Source organism: Schistocerca gregaria, chromosome X, assembly GCF_023897955.1.
Source record: "Schistocerca gregaria isolate iqSchGreg1 chromosome X, iqSchGreg1.2, whole genome shotgun sequence".
NCBI lineage: Eukaryota > Metazoa > Arthropoda > Insecta > Orthoptera > Acrididae > Schistocerca > Schistocerca gregaria.
In genome coordinates, this window is record NC_064931.1 from 161734822 (window position 1) to 161758827 (window position 24006).

Here is a 24006-nt window from a genome sequence, read left to right on the forward strand (position 1 = left end):
ACCTAACTTTTATCATTTTCAAGTGGACTTTCTTTTACTGGATTAATAATGATGCTTGCATCATCAGCAAACAGTGTCAGTTCAGCTTCCTGTTTCAGATAGGAAGGGAGATCATTCACATACATCAAGAACAGAAGGGGACCCATGATTTAACCCTCTGGAACACCTAATGTAATTTCACCTCAGTTAGATGAAGTGGCAAACATTTAAATCACTTGACCCATTGCCGGCCGGGGTGGCCGAGAGGTTCTAGGCCCTACAGCTGGAACCGCGCGACCGCTACGGTCGCAGGTTCGAATCCTGACTCGGGCATGGATGTTTGTGATGTCCTTAGGTTAGTTAGGTTTAAGTAGTTCTAAGTTCTAGGGGACTGATGACCTGAGAAGTTAAGTCCCATAGTGCTCAGAGCCATTTGAACTTGACCCATTTTCGTAGATGGCGTAGTACTTTGTGGTCTTCCTTTGCAACCCTATCCAACGGTAGAGAGAGACGCATTGTTTCGCTTTAACGGGACTTTCGCGCTTTGCTCGTGATGGTCACAAGACATGGGGCCCCAAGTCCGAGAAACACGATGCAATCGCGATTAACCCTTAAAATGGGGGCGACATTCACATTCGTTCACCATTTGCGTGTCTATTCCTAATTACGCATGTACGCAACATGAGTTGAGCCATCAGAGGGTGCTAACGTCGAATACACAAGGAGTTACACAATTCCCATTACAGACTTCTAAGGACAGCAGAGGGGACCAAATACTTAAAAGTTTTAATGAGAAAGTGGTGTCCGGAAGTGAACCGTTTGGTTACAAAATAAGTTTGAATCTGGTTTCACATTCAAACCTCCCGCTTCACAGTACGCACACGAACTGAGAAGAATGGCGCCGTTGTCAGTCCCTGTTGTAATTATGGCATCAAACAGAATTTTCGTCCAACTGCAACGACGGCTGCGAGAAACTTGTACATCAGTAACTACGAGCGTTGGTTATTGTGCTCCACGGACACGCCCCACTCTTTGAAGATGACGTACCACGTTACGTGGGAGAGAACCCGACGAGAAGTACTCGAAATACTGGCAAGGTCAGAGCTCACTGTCCCCGCTGTGTGCGGCAAATTTCAAACTGATGCGATCCTCAAACTTATTTTTTATCCAAACGGTACATTTCCTTATCAAAAGTGTGGTCCCTTTCGCAAACCCTAGAAGCCTGCAAGAAGAACTGTGAACGTCTCTGTATGCATTTCGAAGTATTCTTCGTAAATGCTTGTGACATGGTTACATGACGTTGTTTACAGGTCTGCGAGAAGTTTGTAGGACTATTAGTGGTTCCTCTAATTGACTTGGATTGTTCTGAACTGTGCTCATTGGCTTCTAACATGTGCAAGCCAGTGTTTTTTCTGCAATTCACTAGAAAGTATTCTTATGGGAAGTAATAATGAGAGTGGGTTCCCTTTTTCTTTGTCCGAAGCTGGGGACGCTGTGCCTCTTAAATACACTACTGGCCATTAAAACTGCTACACCACGAAGATGACGTGCTACAGACGCGAAATTTAACCGACAGGAAGAAGATGCATTGATATGCAAATGATTAGCTTTTCAGTGGACATTGCTGCTCGTGTTGGTCGAGATCCAATGACTGTTAGCAGAATATGAAATCGGTGGCTTCAGGAGGGTAATACGGAACGCCGTGCTGGATCCCAGCGGCCTCGTATCACTAGCAGTCGAGATGACAGGCATCTCATCCGCATGGGTGTAACGTATCGCGCAGCCACGTCTCGATCCCTGAGTCAATAGATGGGGACGTTTGCAAGACAACAACCATCTGCACGAACAGTTCGACGACGTTTGCAGCAGCACGGACTATCAGCTCGGAGACCATGGCTACGGTTACCCTTGACGCTGCATCACAGACAGGAGCGCCTGCGATGGTGTATTCAACGACGAATTTGGGTACACGAATGACATTTTTTCGGTTGAATCCAGGTTCTGCTTACAGCATCATGATGGTCGCATCCGTGTTCGGCGACATCGTGGTGAACGCACATTGGAACCGTGTATTCTTCATAGCCATACTGGCGTATCACCCGGCGTGATGGTGTGGGGTGCCACTGGTAATACGTCCCAGTCACCTCTTGTTCGCATTGACGGCACTTTGAACAGTGGACGTTACATTTCAGATGTGTTACGACCTATGGCACTACCCTTCATTCGATCCCTGCGAAACCCTAAATTTCAGCGGGATAATGCACGACCGCATGTTGCAGGTCCTGTACCGGCCTTTCTGGATACAAAAAATGTTCGACTGCTGCCCTGGCCAGCACATTCTCCAGATCTCTCACCAACTGGAAGCGTCAGGTCAACGGTGGCCGAGCAACTGGCTCGTCACAATACGCCAGTCACTACTGTTGATGAACTGTGATATCGTGTTGAAGCTGCATGGGCAGCTGTACCTGTACACGACATCCAACCTCCGTGGGGTAAATGCCCAGGCGTATCAAGGCCGTTATTACGGCCAGAGGTGGTTGTTCTGGGTACTGATTTCTCAGGATCTAAGCACCCAAATTGCGTGAAAATGTAATCACATGTCAGTTCTAGTATAATATATCTGTCCAATGAATACCCGTTTATTATCTGCATTTCTTCTTGGTGTAGCAATTTTAATGGCCAGTAGTGTAATTTTTGCCCTTCGACATCTGAGTGGTGGGAAAATCGCTTCCAGAAGTATGACCGACAGCAGTAATGACGATGATGGCGTGGCCCCAGTGAAGAGAGGCGAGCCTGAGGACAACCTTCCAGCGATCTACGAAAGGGCTGAATTACAGTGACTCTTACGCTTGTCTCCTACGTTTATCGCGCGAGAGCTTAAATGCTTCTGTGTGCCTACTTGTATGATGCATATCTGATTCCACAATATCTCTAGACACTGGTTCTTGAAATTTTGAAAGTAGACTCTCACGGGATAATTTGCGTCTATGTCTGAGAGTCTGTCAACATTAATGTGACGCTTTCCCGTGAGTCAAACAAACCTGTGACCATTCGTTCCAGCCCTGTTGACATAAGTACAATATTCCCTGTTAGTGGGCTCCACACACTTACGCGATATTGTAAGGTGAGACGCAGTAGTGATTTTTGAACTTTTTTCCAGTGTTCCCGATTCTGCACCCGCCTTATCTGCAACTGATCCTATCTGATCTTTCGATGTCATTCCCCAAAAATTGTTACACCCAGATATTTTTATGAGGTGACTGATTGTAATTGTGGATAACTGATATTGTAGTCACATACACTATGTTTTTCAGTTTTGTGAAGTACATAATTTAACATTCCTGTACATTTAAACCAAGCTGAAAATCTTACACTACTCTGAAATCTTATCAACATTTTGAGACATAACTCTTGTAAGAATTCGTCTCAGTTATTATAGATTAGCTGCAAGGCGCTGCGTTGCCCGGGATGTCTAATATCTACCACACAAAGTGACTAGCCATGTGCGTTGTTGATACAGCAAACGCAAGCTGACTGGGAAACTGAAATCGCTGTAAACCGAAGGGCAATTTTAAATCACTGGATATCAACGGAAGGCAAGGAGTGAATACGTCTTGACCTGCAGCATACACCAATAATAACGGTGACCTTTATATTACGTTCGACACTAGTTTCTTCACGGCGAGCCTTTTCCTGATGGATATGTAACAACGGCCAGTGAATAAGAGTTTACAATCACGTTTCTGTCGAATTCTCGAGCTTTCGCTCATCCTGCGATCTAATGGCGTCTGGTGGTATTATCTCCAAGGAGGGTATTGCCACTGTATTTTTTTCTCGCGATAGGAACAAGTCAGTTTACCAAGATATATTTCCTTTGTTAGGTACGTAATTGTTAATTCTCTTTGTTCTTTCATCTGAATGTAAAAACTTGAAGCACATCGGTAAAGAACACTGAAGTAAATGGGTCAAGTACTTTTCGAAATGTTTGGTTAACAACGTTTCTCATATATATAGCCTATGTCCGCCCACATGTTCATTATGGAATCGTGTAGAAATCTAAAGTCAACTTTTAGAGATTTGAAGTAAACTTTTATAGATTTTTCATAACAAACTTTCCCTTTTGTGTATTACATACCTATATACTTCAACTCAGATTACGAAATCGTATGTACACAGTGATCTTCCTCTTATCGTGAAGATAATGTGAGCAAAATTTCATCGAGAGCGGAATAAAACTGCGGATTTGTATGAATTACAAACTAACAACGAAACGCGAACACAGACACTCTTCTATCTCTATGCATATGAGACTAAGAGGTACTACAACGATACCTATAAAGATACATGTGTAGGAGATGCATATTGTTCCCAGCAGTAATTCTTCTCAAGACGAGAATTTAAAAACTACATATTCTGAAATTGATCAAACGGTACTCCCCTGAAAACTCAACTATTTCCTTAAATAATGCCTCATGAGAAATACCACTCCGTCTTCAGGCCACGAGTGGCCTACTGGGACCATCCTACCGCCGTGTCATCATCTGTGGAGGGTGTGGACAGGAGGGGTGTGGGGTCAGCACACCGCTCTCCCGGTCGTTATGATGGTATTCTTGACCGACGCCCCAGCTATTCCGTCGAGTAGCTCCTCAATTGGCATCACGAGGCTGAGTGCACCCCGAAAAACGGCAACAGCGCATGGCGGCCTGGATGGTCACCCATCGAAGTCTCGGCCACGCCCGACAGCGCTTAACTTCGGTGATCTCACGGGAACCGGTGTATCCACTGCGGCAAGGCTGTTGCCTCATGAGAAATACACAGACAAAAAAATTGCTACACGAAGGAGGTGGTGTGCGACAAACGAAAGTTGGTAGGAGTGTTTATCATCTGAAAGCTGTTGTCTATTCTAATTCCGTACGCACAGCATTCCAAAGGGTGTTTCCAAGAGGATAACGCTCACACACATACCAATGTTATAACCCTACATGCTCTACAGAGTGTCGACATGTCGTCTTGGCCTGCTCGACCACCAGATCTGTCTCCAATAGAGCACAGTTGAGACATCATGGGACGACAATTCCAGCATCATCCACAAACAGCAATAACAGTTCCTGTATTGACCGACCTAGTGGAACATGCGTGGAACTCCATCTTACAAACTGACAACAGATACCTGTACAAAGCAATGCATACACGTCTTCATGCTTGCATTCAACATTCTGGCGGTTACACCGGTTATTAATGTACCAGCATTTCACATTTGCAACAACTTACGTCGCGCTTGCATTGATCTGTGATGTTGCAATGTTTATCACTTGAATCTGTTACCGAGACAAACTTACTCCCAAAATTTCATTATTCTACATCACTTTTTTGTGTTTGAAATTTTTCCCTCAATGTATTTACTGTTACTCAAGACGCTACATTTTTTTTCCTATAATAGTGTTGCTCCTCAAGGTCACAGGCTGTACAATTGTTTCGTACCTGAAAGGAAAGTTTATAGCAGCCCTCATTACACTTCAGAAAGTTTCCAACGCCTCTTGTTAGTCAAGGGCCTCTTGGCTTTCAGATAGCGCATTTTATGTGAAACAAGTCGTTCGACCATAAAAAATTGTTCTGTGTTGTTGTGAAACGCGGTTAATACTGGATGTTTTAGTGTATAGTGGTGCAAAGTGTGACATAGTTGTCAGTGAAAACTATTTGGGAAAGAGGGACAATATTGTGACAACATTTCTGGGTCCTTAGTTTCGAAGTTTGCGTACGCTACATTGAAAACTGGTACATAAGTCAATATTCCATTCACAGATTGTAAGACCAAATTAAATAGGTACAGTTCACATCAGAAAGATAAGTATACCATAAATTGAAAGGAAATTGCAAAGAGAAGAGATGAAATTTAGCTCAACATATATTATGATTGTTTTGAAGTGACCTGTCTGAACAGACGTACGTATGTCGGACGTATACGACCGATATTTCATCATCTAGGAAAACTGACCGCCAATCTTCGTTAGAATTTTCACCAAAATTTGTTTCGCATTACGATGAACTATGGGTGGAGTGGAAAAATGCGACATTCTGAATGGAATGTGTTTGCAAAATAATGAAATGGAACCTATTTTACGTACATTAGAGATACGTGTGCTAAATTCCGACGTTAATTGCAACGTTCATACCAGAAATAATTTTTCAATTACCCAAATTAAGCTCGGTCTCATTTGTGAGGTCTTAGAGAAAGACCAATAAGAACGGAAATCATCAGCAACGTCTCCCTTTAAAGTCAGTACCGCCATTAGACTGTTGTTTATTTGCAGTGTTACATTTACACTTATACGTTCATGATTTCGGCTTCAAAGTGCCATTATCAAGTGTTTTAAGTATTATACAATGCCTAAGATGTCATTCTCTCGTAGTGTATAACAATTAAAACACTTGATAATGGCACTTTGAAGCCGAAATCATGATTGTGTAAGTGTAAATGTAAAACTGCAAATAAACAACAATCTAATGATTTTAAAGAAATATATTATGACTGTGGCCACGCATTATGAAAAACTTATCAGCAACGTCGTCGTCTAAACGAGTAAAATCCATGATGGCTCGGAGAATGCACCTTCCCAGCGCTGTTGAACCTCTCCTGTAAGTAGATGCATATATGCCTCAAGATTAAAATTCGAAAGGAATCGCGCTACTGCTGTAAACAATATGATACTGGACAGTGTGTTGTTCATTGTTTCCAATTATATCTCACACAAAAATCTTTTTGAAATGTGCTTCTTTGTAAATATTTTTTGATAATTCTCAATGGTAAAAAAATTGAAGTTTACTTCATTGAAAAAAACTAGTGTGTGATAATACACTACAGGCCATGAAAATTGCTACACCATGAAGATGACGTGCTGCAGACGCGAAATTTTACCGACAGGAAGAAGATGCTGTGATATGCAAATGATTAGCTTTGCGGAGAATTCACACAAGGTTGGCGCCGGTGGCGACACCTACAACGTGCTGACATGAAGAAAATTTCCAACCGATTTCACATACACAAACAGCAGTTGACCGGCGTTACCTGGTGAAACGTTGTTGTGATGCTTCGTGTAAGGAGAAGAAATGCGTACCATCACGTTTCCGACTTTGATAAAGCTCCGATTGTAGCCTATCGCGATTGCGGTTTATCGTATCGCGACATTGCTGCTCGCGTTGGTCGAGATCCAATGACTGTTAGCAGAATATGGAATCGGTGGGTTCAGGAGGGTAATACGGAACGCCGTGCTGGATCCCAACGGCCTCGTATCACTACCAGTCGAGATGACAGGCATCTTATCCGCATGGCTGTAACGGATCGCGCGGCCACGTCTCGACCAACGAGTAAACATGTGGGGACGTTTACAAGACAACAACCATCTGCACGAACAGTTCGACGACGTTTGCAGCAGCATGGACTATTAGCTCGGAGACCATGGCTGCGATGGTGTACTCAACGACGAACCTGGGTGCACGAATGGCAAAACGTCATTTTTTCGGATGAATTCAGGTTCTGTTTAAGCATCATGATGGCCGCATCCGTGTTTGGCTACATCGCGGTGAACGCATATTGGAAGTGTGCAATCGTCATCGCCTTACTGGCGTATCACCCGGCGTGATGGAACCGGGTGCCATTAGTTACACGTCTCGATCACCTCTTGTTCGCACTGACGGCACTTTGAGTAGTGGACGTTACATTTCAGATGTGTTACGACCCGTGGCTCTACCCTCCATTCGATCCCTGCGAAACCCTACATTTCAGCGGGATAATGCACGACCGCATGTTGCAGGTCCTGTACCGGCCTTTCTGGATACAGAAAATGTTCCACTGCTGCCCTGGCCAGCACATTCTCCAGACCTCTCACCAATTGAAAACGTCTGGTCAGTGGTGGCCGAGCAACTGGCTCGTCACAATACGCCAGTCACTACTCTTGATGAACTGTGGTATTGTGTAGAAGCTGCATGGGCAAGCTGTACCTATACACGCCATCCAAGCTCTGTTTGACTCAATGCCCAGGCGTATCATGGCCTTTGTTATGGCCAGAGGTGGTTGTTCTGGGTACTGATTTCTCAGGATCTATGCACCCAAATTGTGTGAAAATGTAAACACATGTCAGTTCTAGTATAATATATGTGTCCAATGAATACCCGTTTATCATCTGCATTTTTTCTCAGTTTAGCAATTTTAATGGCTAGTAGTGTAAATATATAACAAGCGCTTTAAATGCTATCAACTCAGCGTCGGATCGCGCCAGAACGGCGTGGAGCGGTTCGACCGTGTACGATGTCGATCACATCAGAAGCGCAGCGAAAGCATTAACAAATTATTTCATTCTATCCGGTGTTTCAGCAGCAAAGCATTAGATTTTGCCGCATGAGATGAAGAGTCAACTATACTGTTGAGCCAAAATGGAAACCGCATCGCTGTCTTACCAGGATTTATCGACAGAACATATATTAATGTACCAAAACAATACTCGCACCTACTTAATGGCTTGCTGATCCAACTTTGGTAGAGTGACTCAGCGCGGCATGGATTCGGCAAGTCCTTGGCAGGTTTACGGAGGTATGTGGTACCATACGTCTACGCACAGTTTATGTAATTAACGGCTGTGGGTGCGGAGCTGACGCTAGATAGCGTTACAGACGTATTCCATCAGGTTCATATCAGTCGACTTTGGTGGCGAAGACATCAACGTGAGTTCATTATCATGCTTGTCAAACAGCAGTAGCGGGGTTCTGGCCTAGTGACACCGACAGTTGTCCGGTTACAAAATGCCATTGCTGTCTGGGGACCGAGATGGGGTGCAGGACGTCTGAAATAATGTGCACATAGTCCGCAGTAGTGGGAATGTGTATGTTCTACCTCAGAGGGCCCATTGTTCCCTTTTGTAAAACAACCCATTCAAATACCATAGACTAATTTAATGACCCTTATGTAACATAGCACTGACTTGGGCTCTTTGATTTGTTTATTTAGGATTTAATTAATAGCTCATAACTGTCATTTTTACTAACGTAACTTATGATGCAAGGTGGCTTCCAAGCTGTGCACTTGGGCCTATGTTTATTCAGTTATACAAACGCCTTTTGTCTAATGTGATAACTGTAATCGTAATGATCATAAATTATGTTTAATCGTAATTAGCATAATTCATATGAGCAAAAAATGGCGGCCTCCCCTCTCCCAGAAATGTATCTACATCTACGGGATTACTCTGCTATTCACAATAAATTGCCTGGCAGAGGGTTCGATGAATCACCTTCAAGCTGTCTCTACCGTTCCACCCTCGAACGGCACGCAGGAAAAACGAGGACTTAAATTTTTCTGTGGGAGCGGTAATTTCTCATATTTTATCGTGATGATCATTTTTCCCTATCTAGGTGGGTACCAACAGAATTTTTTCGCAATCGGAGGAGAAAACTGGTGATTGAAATTTCATAAGAAGATCCCGTCGCAACGAAAAACGCCTTTGTTTTAATGATTGCCACTCCAATACACGTATCATGTCTCTGACACTATCTCCCCTATTTCGCGATAATACAAAACGAGCTGCCCTTCTTTGTACTTTTTCGATGTCATCCGTCAGTCCCACCTGATGCGGATCCCACACCGCACAGCAATACTCCAGAAAAGGGCAGACAAGTGTGGTGTAAGCAGTCTCTTTAGTAGACCTGTTGCACCTTCTAAGTGTTCTGCCAATGAATCGCAGTCTTTGGTTTGCTCTACATACAATATTACCTATGGGATCGTTCCAATTTAAGTTATTTGTGATTGTAATCCCTAAGTATTTAATCGAATTTATAGCCTTGAGATTTGTCTGATTTATCGCGTAATCGAAATTTATCTGATTTCTTTTGGTACTCATGTGAATAACTTCACACTTTTCCTTATTCAGGGTCAATTGCCACTTTTCGCACCATACAGATATCTTATCTAAATCATTTTGCAAGTCGTTTTGATCATCTGATGACTTTACAAGACGGTAAATGACAGAATCATCTGCAAACAATCTAAGACGGCTACTGAGATTCTCTCTTATGTCGTTAATATAGGTCAGGAGCAATAGAAGGCCTACAACACTTCCTTGGGAACGTCGGATATTACTTCTGTTTTTCTCGATGACTTCCCGTCTATTACTACGAACTGTGACCTTTCTGACATGAAATCACGAATCCAGTCGTACAACTGAGGCGATACTCCGTAGGCACGCAGTATGGTTAGAAGACGCTTGTGAGGAACGGTGTCGAAAGCCTTCTGGAAATCTAAAAATATGGAATCAATTTGACATCCCCTGTCGACAGAACTTATTACTTCATGAGTATAAAGAACTAGTTGTGTTTCACAAGAACGATATTTTCTGAAACCGTGCTGACTGTGTCAATAAATCGTTTTCTTAGAGGTACTTCATAAAGTTCGAACACAGTATATGTTCCAAAACCCTACTGCAAACCGACGTTAGTTATATACGCCTGTAATTCAGCGGATAACTCCTACTTCCCTTTTTGGGTATTGGTGTGACTTGAGCAATTTTCCAGTCTTTAGGTACGGAACTTTCTGTGAGCGAGCGCTTGTATATAACTGCTAAATATCGAGCTATTTTATCAGCTTACTCTGAGAGGAACCTGACTGGTATACAATATTGACCAGAGGCCTTGCCTTTATTAAGTGATTTAAGCTGCTTCGTTACACCGAGGATATCCACTTTTATGTTTCTCATCTTGGCAGTTGTTCTTCACTGGAATTCAGGAATATTTACTTCGTCTTCTTTGGTGAAGGAGTTTCGGAAAATCGTGTTTAATAACTTTGCTTTAGTGGCACTGTCATCAGTGACTTCACCGTTGTTATCGCGCAGTGAAGGTACTGATTGCGTCTTGCCACTGTTGTGCTTTATGTATGGCAAGAACCTCCTTGGGTTTTCTACCAGATTTCGAGACAGAGTGTCGTTGTGGAAATTACTGAAAGCATCTCGCATTGAAGTACGCACTATATTTCGAACTTCAGCAAAACTTTGCCAGTCTTGGGGATTTTGCGTTCTTCTAAATTTGGCATGCTTTTCGCTGCTTCTGCAACAGCGATCTGATCCGATTTGTGTACCATGGGGGATCAGTACCATCACTTATTAATTTATGTGGTGTCTATCCCTCAATTGTTGTCGATACTATCTCTTTGAAATCATTAAACAACTTTTCTATGCTAACATGATGAGATCGGAAGGAGTGCAGACTGTCTCTTAAAAAGACGTTAAGAGCATTTTTATCAGTTTTTTTTAAATAGATATACTTTGCATTTCTTTTTGATGGTTGTAGGTATTACGGTATTCAGCCTAGCAGCTACTGCCTTGTGGTCGCTAATCCCTGTATTCGTCACTCATTATTTGACCAAGATTATTTGTTACTAAAAGGTCAAGTATACTTTCGCAACCATTTACGCTTCGAGTGGGCCCATGAACTAATTGTTCAAAATAATTTTCTGAGAAAGCATTCAGTACAATTTCGGATGACGTTTTATGGCTGCCGCCGGCTTTAAACGTATAATTTTTCCAGCATATAGAGGGTAGATTGAAGTCACCACTGACTATAATTCTATGAGCGGGGTACTTATTTGAAATGAGACTCAAGTTTTCTTTGAACTGTTCAGCAACTATATCTTCTGAGTCGGGGGTCGGTAAAACGATCCAATTAATAGTTTGGTGAGATTGTCAGGTAGAATCTCTGCCCATAATATTTCACACGAACTATCTACTTCAATTTCGCTACAAGGCAAACTACTTCTGGCAGCAATAAATACTCCACCACCAAATATATTTAATCTATCCTTTCTGAATACTGTCAGATCGTTTGAAAAAATTTCGGCTGAACTTATTTCCGGTTTTAGCCAACTCTCTGTACCTACAACTATTTGAGCTTCAGTGCTTTCTATTAGGGCTGCCCTTCTGTGGCAGTAGTGTGTTCCAATTGGCCCCCACCACCAGCCCCCCCCCCCCCCCCCAATCTTCGTGTACACAGCGTCCTGAGCCGGCCGCGGTGGTCTCGTGGTTCTAGGCGCTCAGTCCGGAACCGCGCTACTGCTGCGATCGCAGATTCGAATCCTGCCTCGGGCATGGATGTGTGTGATGTCCTTAGGTTAGTTAGGTTTAATTAGTCCTAAGTTCTAGGCGACTGATGACCACAGATGTTAAGTCGCATAGTGCTCAGAGCCATTTGAACAGCGTCCTGAGATGACACTCGGCATTCGTGACCTGTATTTCAGTTGAGCAAGAACATCGTGAAGTGTCAGCAGCAGCAAATTCAGGTGATATTTGCAATTTCGTTTCTCCGCAATTTCCAGCACAGTCTCGCAATCACTGGTATCCACTGCTTGCACACTGCAGTCTACAATTCTGCCGAATTTTTTCCCGTTTTCCAAGAATACACACGCAAATAAAGGACTTTCAATGGTTCACAATTACCACCACCGTGCACACCTTGCAAACACACCAGCGTATAATGCTGATTAAAGTTAAAGGGTAACTGGTTACAATTTTACCGATTTTCCCCATCTGTTAAGAAGCCAAGTAAGTAAGAGGCTGTCAATATTTAACCACCGCCATCACAATGCATATTCTGGAGGCACACCAGCGAATGGTACTATTGACATTTCGTTACAATTTTGATGATTTTTTCCAGTATTCCACAAATACCCACTTTTCAAGAAGACACGCATACAAATATGGGACTGTGAATGTAAAAAAATTACCAAAATGTGATAATTTATCAAATCACGTAGTTTCTCCACATTTAACTATTTCCACAATACACCATTGAACAACAAATACGCTCCTCCTTTGTGCCAAGACTTATAGGAAATTATCCAAATAGTATTATTGCGTTGAAACAATTATGTCACTAACAGATTATATTTGTACAGAAAGTATACACGTCACTAATACCACACGCTCATACCACTACCACTGCCCGCCCGGCTAGCCGCGCAGTCTAACGCGTTGCTTCCCGAGCAGAAAGGCGTGCCGGTCCCCGGCACGGATCTGCCTAGCGGGTTGTGTCGAGGTCCGGTGTGCTGGGCAGCCTGTGGATGGTTTGTAAGGCGGTTTTCCACCTACCTTGGCGAATGCAGACTGGTTCCCCTTATTCCGCCACAGTTACACTATGTCGGCGATTGCTGCGCAAACACTGTCTCCACATACGCGTACACCGTACTTACTCCACCACGCGAACATACGGGACGTTCCCGTGGGGCCGGGAGGGGGGGGGGGGGGGGGGGGGAAGGGGGAGGGTAGGTCCAGTGTGCAGAGTGGGCCGAACCGCACAATAACCCTGGGTTCGGCGTGGGGCGGCGGTGACGTTGGTGGACTGCTGTGGGGTTGTGTGTGGACCACTGAGGACTACGGCGGGACGAAGCCCGTCCGTCGTTTCTAGGTACCCGTTTTAATACACAATACACGGACACACCACTACCACTGGGATAAAGATAGGGGAAATATGCAACTGATTTAAAAACAAGCAAAAAATACCTTCCATATTCTGCCTAGTGTATTCCTGTCACACTGCAGAATACGCTGTTTTAAAGGAGTCTAAATCTACATCTACATACTTAATCTGTAATCCACCATACGGTGCGTGGCGGAGGGTACCTCGTACCACAACTAGCATCTTCGCTCCCTGTTCCACTCCCAAACAGAACGAGGGAAAATGACTGCCTATATGCCTCTGTTCGAGCCCTAATCTCTCATATCTTATCTTTGTGGTCTTTCCGCGAAATGTAAGTTGGCGGCAGTAAAACAGTTCTTCAGTCAGCCTCAGATGCTGGTTCTCTGAATTTCCTCAGCAGCGATTCACGAAAATAACGCCTCCTTTCCTCTAGAGACTCCAACCCGAGTTCCTGAAGCATTTCCGTAACACTCGCGTTATGATCAAACCTACCAGTAGCAAATCTAGCAGCCCGCCTCTGAATTGCTTCTATGTCCTCCCTCAATCCGATCTGATAGGGATCCCAAAAGCTCGAGTAGTACTCAAGAAGAGGTCGTATTAGTGTTTTATAAGCGGTCTCCTTTACCACATCTTCCCAAGATTCCACCAATGAACCGAAGACGACTATCCGCCTTCCCCACAACTGCCATTACATGCTTGTCCCACTTCATATCGCTCTGCAATGTTACGCCCAAATATTTAATCGACGTGACTGTGTCAAGCGCTACACTACTAATGGAGTATTCAAACATTACGGGAGTCTTTTTCCTATTCATCTGGATTAATTTACATTTATCTATATTTAGATTTAGCTGCCATTCTTTTCCCGGGTTCGATTCCCGGCGGAGTCAGGGATTTTCTCTGCCTCGTGATGGCTGGGTGTTGTGTGATGTCCTAAGGTTAGTTAGGTTTAAGTAGTTCTAAGTTCTAGGGAACTGATGACCTAATATGTTAAGTCCCATAGTGCTCAGAGCCATTTGGACCATTTTTTTGCCATTCTTTACACCAATCACAAATCCTGTCCAAGTCATATTGTATCCTCCTACAGTCACTCTCATCAACGACACCTTCCCGTACACCACAGCATCATCAGCAAACAGCCGCACATTGCTATCCACCCTATCCAAAATATCATTTATGTAGATAGAAAACAACAGCGGACCTATCACACTTCCCTGGTACACTCCAGATGATACCCTCACCTCCGGTGAACACTCACCATCGATGACAACGTACTTGGTTCTATTACTTAAGCAGTCTTCGAGCCACTCACATACTTGGGAACCAATCCCATATGCTCTTACCTTAGTTAGGAGTCTTCAGTGGTGTACCGAGTCAAACGCTTTCCGGAAGCTAAGGAATATGGCATCCGTCTGGTACCCTTCATTCATGGTTCGCAAGATATCATTTGAAAAAAGGTCGAGTTGCGTTTCACAGGAGCGATGCTTTCTAGAGCCGTGCTGATGCATGGACAGCAACTTCTCTGTCTCAAGGAAATTCATTATATTCGAACTGAGAATATGTTCGAGAACCCTGCAACAAACCGATGTTAAGGTCCTCGTGTTCACTGCACCGATCGTTCAAAAGTGTTTGTGTTGGTATCGTGGCGGCCGCCAACTAGCTCTTGTTATGAGACATCTCGGCCAAGGGCCTCCATTGCAGCTCCACATGAAATAACATTAGCAATGCCCCCATCTCCAGCTTCCCGCATACACAGAGCTGCTGTGGGCGTACAGACAGAGGCTCACTGTCTGACCTGCCGACATTTGGCACCGATGGCGACGCGTCGGCTAATGTATGGACGTTAAAACACACACACACACACACACAGAAAGAGAGAGAGAGAACGCTTTCTAATCCTCTATGAGAGCCTTTTGTACATACCGGGTGATCGAAAAGTCAAAAAAGTGGTCCATCTAAAAACATTCATATTTCTTTACGTACTACACTCATATGTAATAAAAATGGGGGTTCCTATTTGAAAAAACGCAGTTGATATCCGTTTGACTTATGGCAGCGCCATCTAGCGGGCCAACCATAGCGCCAGATGGCTCCCCACTTCAAGCTAGACGAGTCTCGTTCTTTGTAGTTTTTTCGTTTGATTTCGTGAGATATTTGGCCCAGTCACTATCAATGGACCACCCTATATATACCGTGTGATCAAAAAGTCAGTATAAATTTGAAAACTGGATACATCACGGAATAACGTAGATAAAGAGGTACAAATTGACAGACATGCTTGGAATGACATGGGGTTTTATTAGCATAAAAAAAAATACAAAAGTTCAAAAAATGTCCGACAGATGGCGCTTCATCTGATCAGAATAGCAATAATTAGAATAGCAAAGTAAGACAAAGCAAAGATGATGTTCTTTACAGGAAATGCTCAATATGTCCACCATCATACTCAACAATAGCTGCAGTCGAGGAATAATGTTGTGAACAGCACTGTAAAGCATGTCCGGAGTTATGGTGAGGCACTGGCGTCGGATGTTGCCTATCATCATCCCTAGAGATGTCGGTCGATCACGATACACTTGCGACTTCAGGTAACACCAAAGCCAATAATCGCACGGACTGAGGTCTGGGGACCTGGGAGGCCAAGCACGACGAAAGTGGCGGCTGAGCACACGATCATCACCAAACGACACGTGCAATAGATCTTTCACGCATCTAGCATTTTTTGTTCTAATAAAACCCCATGTCATTCCAAGCATGTATGTCAATTTTTACCTCTCTATGTACATTATTCCGTGGTTTATTACGTTTTCAAATTTATACTGACTTTTTGATCACCCGGTATTACGATTAAACGAGTGATGATGGCTTCGACCACTTTCTTGTGATATTCTCTTGAAAAATCATCTTTTTCTCAACACAATATGCAGTATGTAGACTACCAAGCTATTCTTCTCTGTCACTCACAAAGTATATAGCACTTCATTTACTTTGCATTAACTTAGCAGAGGATTTGATAATAATTTTCGAAGTAACCTAATTATATTCCACAACTGAGCATTTGGAAGAAAATGCTGAGTGTGTTGGTGGTGTTTAACATTTTCTTCCACAAATCATGGAAAGCTTTATCTATTCACGACATATTGTGGGTGGAACGGCGACCAGAACAGTACTGAACAAGTACATGTTTGTCTCTACAGTCGCAGTTTATATATTTTGCCAAGTCGCTACCAATTTCGGCACACAGTACCATCATCAGGGCATCCCCTGGCACGCAGTCATCATACTTGCTTCCCAAGTAGGAGCTTAACACACGTACTTCGGAGCCAAGTGAGACGACTGCATGTCGGGGGATGATATTACCACTAGGCAAAACAAATAAAGTGCGACTGTAAACACAAACATATAATTTTGCTTATTTAGCTCGATGCTACAAACCCCTTGCTGCTTCAGGATATTTGTGCAGCATCATTTATTATACAATCATAATTTAATGGACTTTTAATATATAACAAATATATCAGAACCTGCCTGTTCATGTGGCTGGTAAATTGCTCGCTTTATATGTCCTTTTTACCTTGTCTCTCGTTCATTTCAGCACACTTCTTATATTTCTTCGCCAAAGGAATATAACTCGCATAAAAATACATGATTTTGAAAGACATTGTTTAATGCAAAGCTTTCACTGTACTGTACAAAAATATGTGCACAGCAGCGCAACTGTGTGGTCGCATGGTTTGAGGGCCATGTCACAGACTGCGCAGCCCATCCCGCCGGAGGTTCGAGCCCTCCCTCGGCCATGGGTTTGTGTGTTGTTCTTAGCATAAGTTAGTTTATGTAGTGTGTAAGTCTAGGGACTGATGACCTCACCAGTTTCGTCCCTTAGGAATGAATTCACACACACACACACACACACACACACACACACACACACACACAGACGGCGCAAGATATGTGGATAGTATGTTTTGCACGTCTTATTTGGAACGAACATTTTCTATTCACTCACAGTACTTGTTGCTTACAACAGTAGCATCCAGTTAGCCCGCCCGGTTAGCCGATAGGTCTAAAGCACGGTTTTCCGGAGTGGGAAGGAGCGCCTGGTCCCTGGCACGAATCCGCCCTGCGGGCTTGTGTCGAGGTCCGGTGAGCCGGCCAGTCTGTGGATGGTTTTTAGGCGGGTTTCCATCTACCTCGGCGAATGCGGGCTGGTTCCCCTTATTCCGCCTCAGCTTCACTATGTAGGCGATTGCTGCGCAAACAAGTTCTTCATGTACGCGTACACCACCATTACTCTACCACGCAAACATAGGGGTTACACTCGTCTGGTGTGAGATGTTCCCTGGGGGCTCCCCCGGGGGCCGAACCGCTCAATAACCCGAAGTTCGGCGTGCGGTGGCGGAGGGGTGAAGTGGACTGCGGTAGTAGCCGTGGGGTTGTGGACCACTGCGGCTGCGGCGGGGACGGAGCCTCTCCGTCGTTTCTAGGTCCCCGGTTAACAGACAAAATCTAGTTTCCTCTTCTCTCTCAAGATTGCATTCACTACTGCTCGGTTTTATCATGGACTTGTGTTCTTTTTATGGACAATGCTGTACATTAACAGTGATACAAAGCGGTATGCGTAGGTTTCCAGATGCAAGTTGTGTATGGGTTCACTGAATGTAAATAGAATAGCTGCACAACGAAGCTATACTGAGCTGTTTCCGCAGCGACAGCAACGACATCACAATATTTCTCCACCTGCACATTTGTGCCTATGAGAAATTGGATCCTTCCTTGTCGGAATAGAAGATACTGTGAGGTATGCCAAAACAACAGATATGGGAGAGCATGTATTACACACTGTTGGTGACAATCATACCACGAGTAGTTGGTGAGTTGCATGAACTCTGAACACAAGCCAGACAACTGTTTTCGTAATCTTACATAAACAACATTTGCACCCGTATCAAACAAGAGAACATGCAGTCGTTGCAGCCATTGGACTTCCCATGTTATGTGGAGTTTTCAAACTGGTTTCTTCAGCAATATGCACAATACCACAATTTATTCTGCTTTCGTGTTATTTACAGATGAGGCCATGTTTTTTTACAAGATATGGCATGTTAAACAGAACGAATAGCCATCTAGGCGATAAAAAAATGCCATATGCACCCTTTCAATACAATTTCGTTGTGAATATATGGGGTGGTAGACCGTTCCTAAGACTTCTGCATGACAGCAAAGACCCGCTTCCGCTTGCTTTCTCTCTCTCTCTCTCTCTCTCTCTCTCTCTCTCTCTCTCTCTCTCTCTCTCTCTCTCTCTCTCTCTCCCTATATATATACTTCAGCAATTCAGAAACTTACAGGCATTGAAACAGATCAGTTGTGAAGGCTGAAAATTTGTGCTGGGCCAAGACTCGAACCTGGATGATCTGCTTTTCCAGAACAGTTGCCTTAACTGCCTCAGTCATCCGAACATGCTTCCCATCCAACACAAATTCTCAACCTGTCAAGTGCAAGTAGCGCCCCCTTCCATTAGCCCAACTGCTTGTAGCATTCACTGAGTCCCGCAGGGTATATATATGATATCTGTTCTGTTGGACATATCCCACAGAAGAGACACTACATATCAATATAAGAATGACTATACCTTAAACTGCAAATATGTGGACAGTGTTCTCACTATGTCAGAACACCGCGCGCGTATGTGTGTGTTTGTGTGTGTGTGTGTGTGTCCCTGGGAATAGATTTGACTTAACACAGCTTAATACCATACTCTTTAGGCAGGAAGATGTGCATCAGGGTATTTTTTTTATAGAACAATCTAGTCTCAAATCTCTCTATGCATGTCTCTCTCGTGTCTGAATATCATGTAAACTAATGGGTATTTCCATATGCCAGAACAAGCTGTTGGATATCTGCTAAAGACAGACTGCGTACGCTTGCCATTGTTTGCATACTCCAACTCGCTGCCCCAGTAGTGCCGTATGTTAACTTGAGGCTGATTTTCGCCTTTGTTTTTAACAGAGAACGACATGCCCAAGGGTGAATATAATTATGACGGAGACACAAATTGTATTTGGACCACCTGCACTGATAATTCCTAGTACCCAGTAATTTTAACGTTTAGATCCCACTTCCTAATTCCTTGAAGAACAGCGACAGCAATAAAGTCATTCTAGCTCATTTACTGTGTAATGAAAGAAGTGTAACAAGCTTCAGATATTGCATATATCCATTCATAGTCAGTCATGGTATCCGTTACTCTTCCTCTTTCAGATTAATACGAAAGTACAGTCCCAATGCAGGAAACTATGTCCTGAAACAAACTTTTGCTACACTCGCAACGAAGCAAATTATTACGAGTTGTCATCTTGCACTGAAAGCATAGCTTGCCGTTGAGCAGGGAGGATATCAGATTTTGTTTCTCACGCTGGCACATCTGACGCTGGCTAGCTGGGCCGAGCGAGCAGTGTACTTCCCTCACGCTGCTTTCAATACATTACGCATGCTCTCTATGAATCTGGAGAGGTACTATTAAATATTAATCGATCTTTCTCATACTTCTCTACTTCGACCATCATCAGTTATTTTGCTCCCCAAATAGCAAAACTCCTTTACTACTTGAAGTGTCTCATTTCCTAATATAATTCCCTCAGCATTACCCGACTTAATTCGACTACATTCCGTTATCCTCGTTTTGCTTTCGTTAATGTTCATCTTATATCCTCCTTTCAAGTTACTGTCCATTCCGTTCAACTGCTCTTCCAAGTCTTTTGCTGTCTCTGACAGAATCACAATGTCATCGGCGAACCTGAAAGTTTTTATTTCTTCTCCGTGGACTTTAATACTTACTCCGAATTTTTCTTTTGTTTCCATTACTGATTGCTCAATATACAGATTGAATAACGTCGGGGAGAGGCTACAACCCTGTCTCACTCCCTTCCCAAACACTGCTGCCCTTTCATGCCCCTCGACTCTTATAACTGCCATCTAGCTTCTGTACAAATTGTAAATAGGCTTTCGATTCCTGTATTTTACCCCTGCCACCTTCAGAATTTGAAAGAGAGTATTGCAGTCAACATTGTCAAAAGCTTTCTGTAAGTCTACAAATGCTAGAAACGTAGGTTTGCCTTTCCTTAATCTTTCTTCTAAGATAAGTCGTAAGGTCAGTATTGCCTCTCGTGTTCCAATATTTCTACGGAATCCAAACTGATCTTCCCCGAGGTCGGCTTCTACCAGTGTTTCCATTCGTCTGTAAAGAATTCGCGTTAGTATTTTGCTGCTGTGACTTATTAAACTGATAGTTCGGTAATTTTCACATCTCTCAACACCATATTGTTAAATTTTCAAATCAATAACTCGAATACTTTCGGAGATATAAATTTTTAACTAAAACACATAATGACCGCGTTGGTCCTGTGAAACTGAGTTAGGGACTGTAATGTATTCATCTACAGTATGAACTGCAACTACAACCAAGAGGATAGGTTCATATAATAAAATTTTATGGAATTTTCGTTAGTTTCATTACTACAGATTTAAGGCGTAATTAAAAGTACTTCGCAAAATTATTATTCTATCGTGTTTTGGTTTTGCGAGTGTTTTGGAGAGACAGAGAGTGAATGGAGGACATATGTAAAGGGAGAATGTGATATTTTATTTAAACTATGTAAATGTATGCATGAGAACGTTATTGTGCAAGAGGGGAATTTGTGTTGTGTGTCCGAGGGAGCTTGGTTTTGAAAAACGTAGCCAGAAGGCGTGTTGAGTATTAAATTTATTTGTAACAATAATTTTGAGAAGGGAAGTTGCTACTCACTAGATAGGGGAGATGCTGAGTCGCAGATACGCACAACAGATTCTCACAATTAAAGCTTTGGGCCAATAAGACCTTCGTCAACAATAGACCACACACACACACACACACACACACACACACACACACACACACACACAAGCACACGCGCCCGCAGACGCAACTCGCACGCACGACTGCAGTCTCAGGCAACTGAACCCACACTGGACAGTCTTTACAAGAGGCCTGCTGAACGACTGTCAATGACTGTTTCGAACGTTCAGAGTATAGTGTCGGACTAAATGGCTTCTGACTGCTTTCGGGTGTGAACTCGTAATACAGACAGTAAGAAACATTGCATAACTGAAATCGGGATATTAAATACGGACTTCATACCCATTTTCCATGCTTCAAAGACAATAAATGAACTTAAAGAAAATTTTTGACTTTTTTTTTTTTTTTTTTTTTTCAAACGAGTCATGCAAGAATCTTCAGCTACTGCCCATGGACTGGAGTTATGTGGCCATTGCGCGGTAGGCATTTAGTCGAATTTTCGTCCACGCTGCTTTTGTCGGCTAAACCAGTATCTACCATCTGCGTGAAGGGACAGATAACCTGAAACCCATCCAGCTAGGTGGACTGATTGTTTAAAGGATAGTGTGAGACCAACTCGCACCGCCGCACACTTATAAAATATCCTGTCAAAACGAGGTAGTTGTACAAAAGTGCCATTGCCATTTTGTTGTTTTGCACACACCAACGGCCAGAGCAAAGAAATTATTCTAGTGCACAATTTATACGTTATAAAGGTATACAATGTTCTTGCACATATCACATTTGATGTAGTTCGTCCTATTTTTCTTGACATTCTGCTTTCAGTATTATAGATTTATTCTCCTTTCTATGCTTTTATACAACGAGTAAAACTTAAATCAGCCACAATCGCCGTTTTCATCGATATAAAACGTTCTTCCAGGATGATCATCTCCACAACTACAAAGAGCTCAACTTATAAAGAGAAAAAAAGACAGACGTTGCTATGGTAGCATGTCTCATGTGATATGTAACTATATTCCAGTGAAAAAATTTGATATACAGCGCGTTATATATTCAACACCTCGTCTCTTTCGGCCGGACAAGCCAAAACTTGTGAGACTATTTCCAACAGCGAATGATATGCAAGAATGTCCGGTATTCCGATGAAGCTAAGAAACTTTGGAAATTTCTGACTAGTGATTGGTTCAAAAATAAAGTTGTATACTTCTGCAATGCTGATAAAAGGTACGAGCAACACCATGAAAATAATCTGAAAGGAATGAAACAGTTGTTTAAGATGACTGCTGGGATCCACGATGGCGTGCTAAAAAGTGAAGCCTACCATTTTACGTGAAATATTTTAAAGCATTTTAAATAAAACAAACGTTAGTAACATTCTACATATTTACTCTTCATGTTCACATATTTATTTATCAACTTAGTCACCCTGGTGACGAACACATTTCTCCCAACGAGAGATCAGTTTGTTGACACCTCTTCTGTAGAATGTTTGACCTTGCTGATGGAGTCACAACCTCACCTCTGCTTGCACCGCTTCGTAATTATGAAAGAAGTCTACGAGGGTGTTCTTTAAGTTTTGGAAACATGAAAATCGGGTGGGAATCCAAGATGAATAGGAAAAAGAATCCCGTAATGTTTGAATACTCCATTAGTAGTGTAGCGCTTGACACAGTCACGTCGATTAAATATTTGGGCGTAACATTGCAGAGCGATATGAAGTGGGACAAGCATGTAATGGCACTTGTGGGGAAGGCGGATAGTCGTCTTCGGTTCATTGGTGGAATCTTGGGAAGATGTGGTTCATCCGTAAAGGAGACCGCTTATAAAACACTAATACGACCTCTTCTTGAGTACTGCTCGAGCGTTTGGGATCCCTATAAGATCGGATTGAGGGAGGACATAGAAGCAATTCAGATGCGGGCTGCTAAATTTGTTACTGGTAGGTTTGATCATCACGCGAGTGTTACGGAAATGCTTCAGGAACTCGGGTGGGAGTCTCTAGAGGAAAGGAGGCGTTCTTTACGTGCATTTCTACTGAGGAAATTTAGAGAACCAGCATTTGAGGCTGACTGCAGTACAATTTTACTGCCGCCAACTTACATTTCGCGGAAAGACCACAAAGATAAGATAAGAGAGATTAGGGCTCGTACAGAGGCATTAGGCAGTCACTTTTCCCTTGTTCTGTTTGGGAGAGGAACAGGGAAAGAAGATGCTAGCTGTGGTACGAGGTACCCTCCGCCACGCACTATATGGCGGATTGCGGAATAAATGTAGATGTAGACACACTATTTCTCACGCACTGACGTAGTTACGTTACACAACACCATGTTGCACTGTGATTCCGAGCCATCTAGCGTAAGAGAGCTGCAAACATGTAGGAACGAAGTAGAAAGACATAAAATATTAATAAAGTTTGTTTTATTTAAAAAGCTTTGCATCACCCCGGTACCTAGAACTCCGGAATATAGACGTTGGCTGTGGATATTGTTTCACAGACAGAGTCATTTGACTGTTCAGAGACGTCACTAAACCTGCCCGACGATGTAAACAACCATACATGAGCAGGCATACATTATCAGGAAAACTGTATGCCTTCTTCATTTACTTGCCGATAGTTATAAATATGTTTGTTCTAGTAATTAAATTTAATTAAAAATAGTTAGTAGCCAAGCAACATGGTATGCACTAAAACTTAGTGTAAATACACGTGGTCTTTTAAAATTATATTACCTGTCATCTAC

General features: G+C 43.0%; 1 protein-coding gene and 1 pseudogene across 1 annotated transcript in view; both read right to left on the reverse strand.

The window, feature by feature from the left end:
• The window catches only part of LOC126297950 (titin-like), an 817179-nt gene that overhangs the window by 597645 nt on the left and 195528 nt on the right, over positions 1 to 24006 (reverse strand). The window lies entirely within an intron of this gene.
• On the reverse strand, positions 4663 to 4780 carry LOC126299737 (5S ribosomal RNA; annotated as a pseudogene).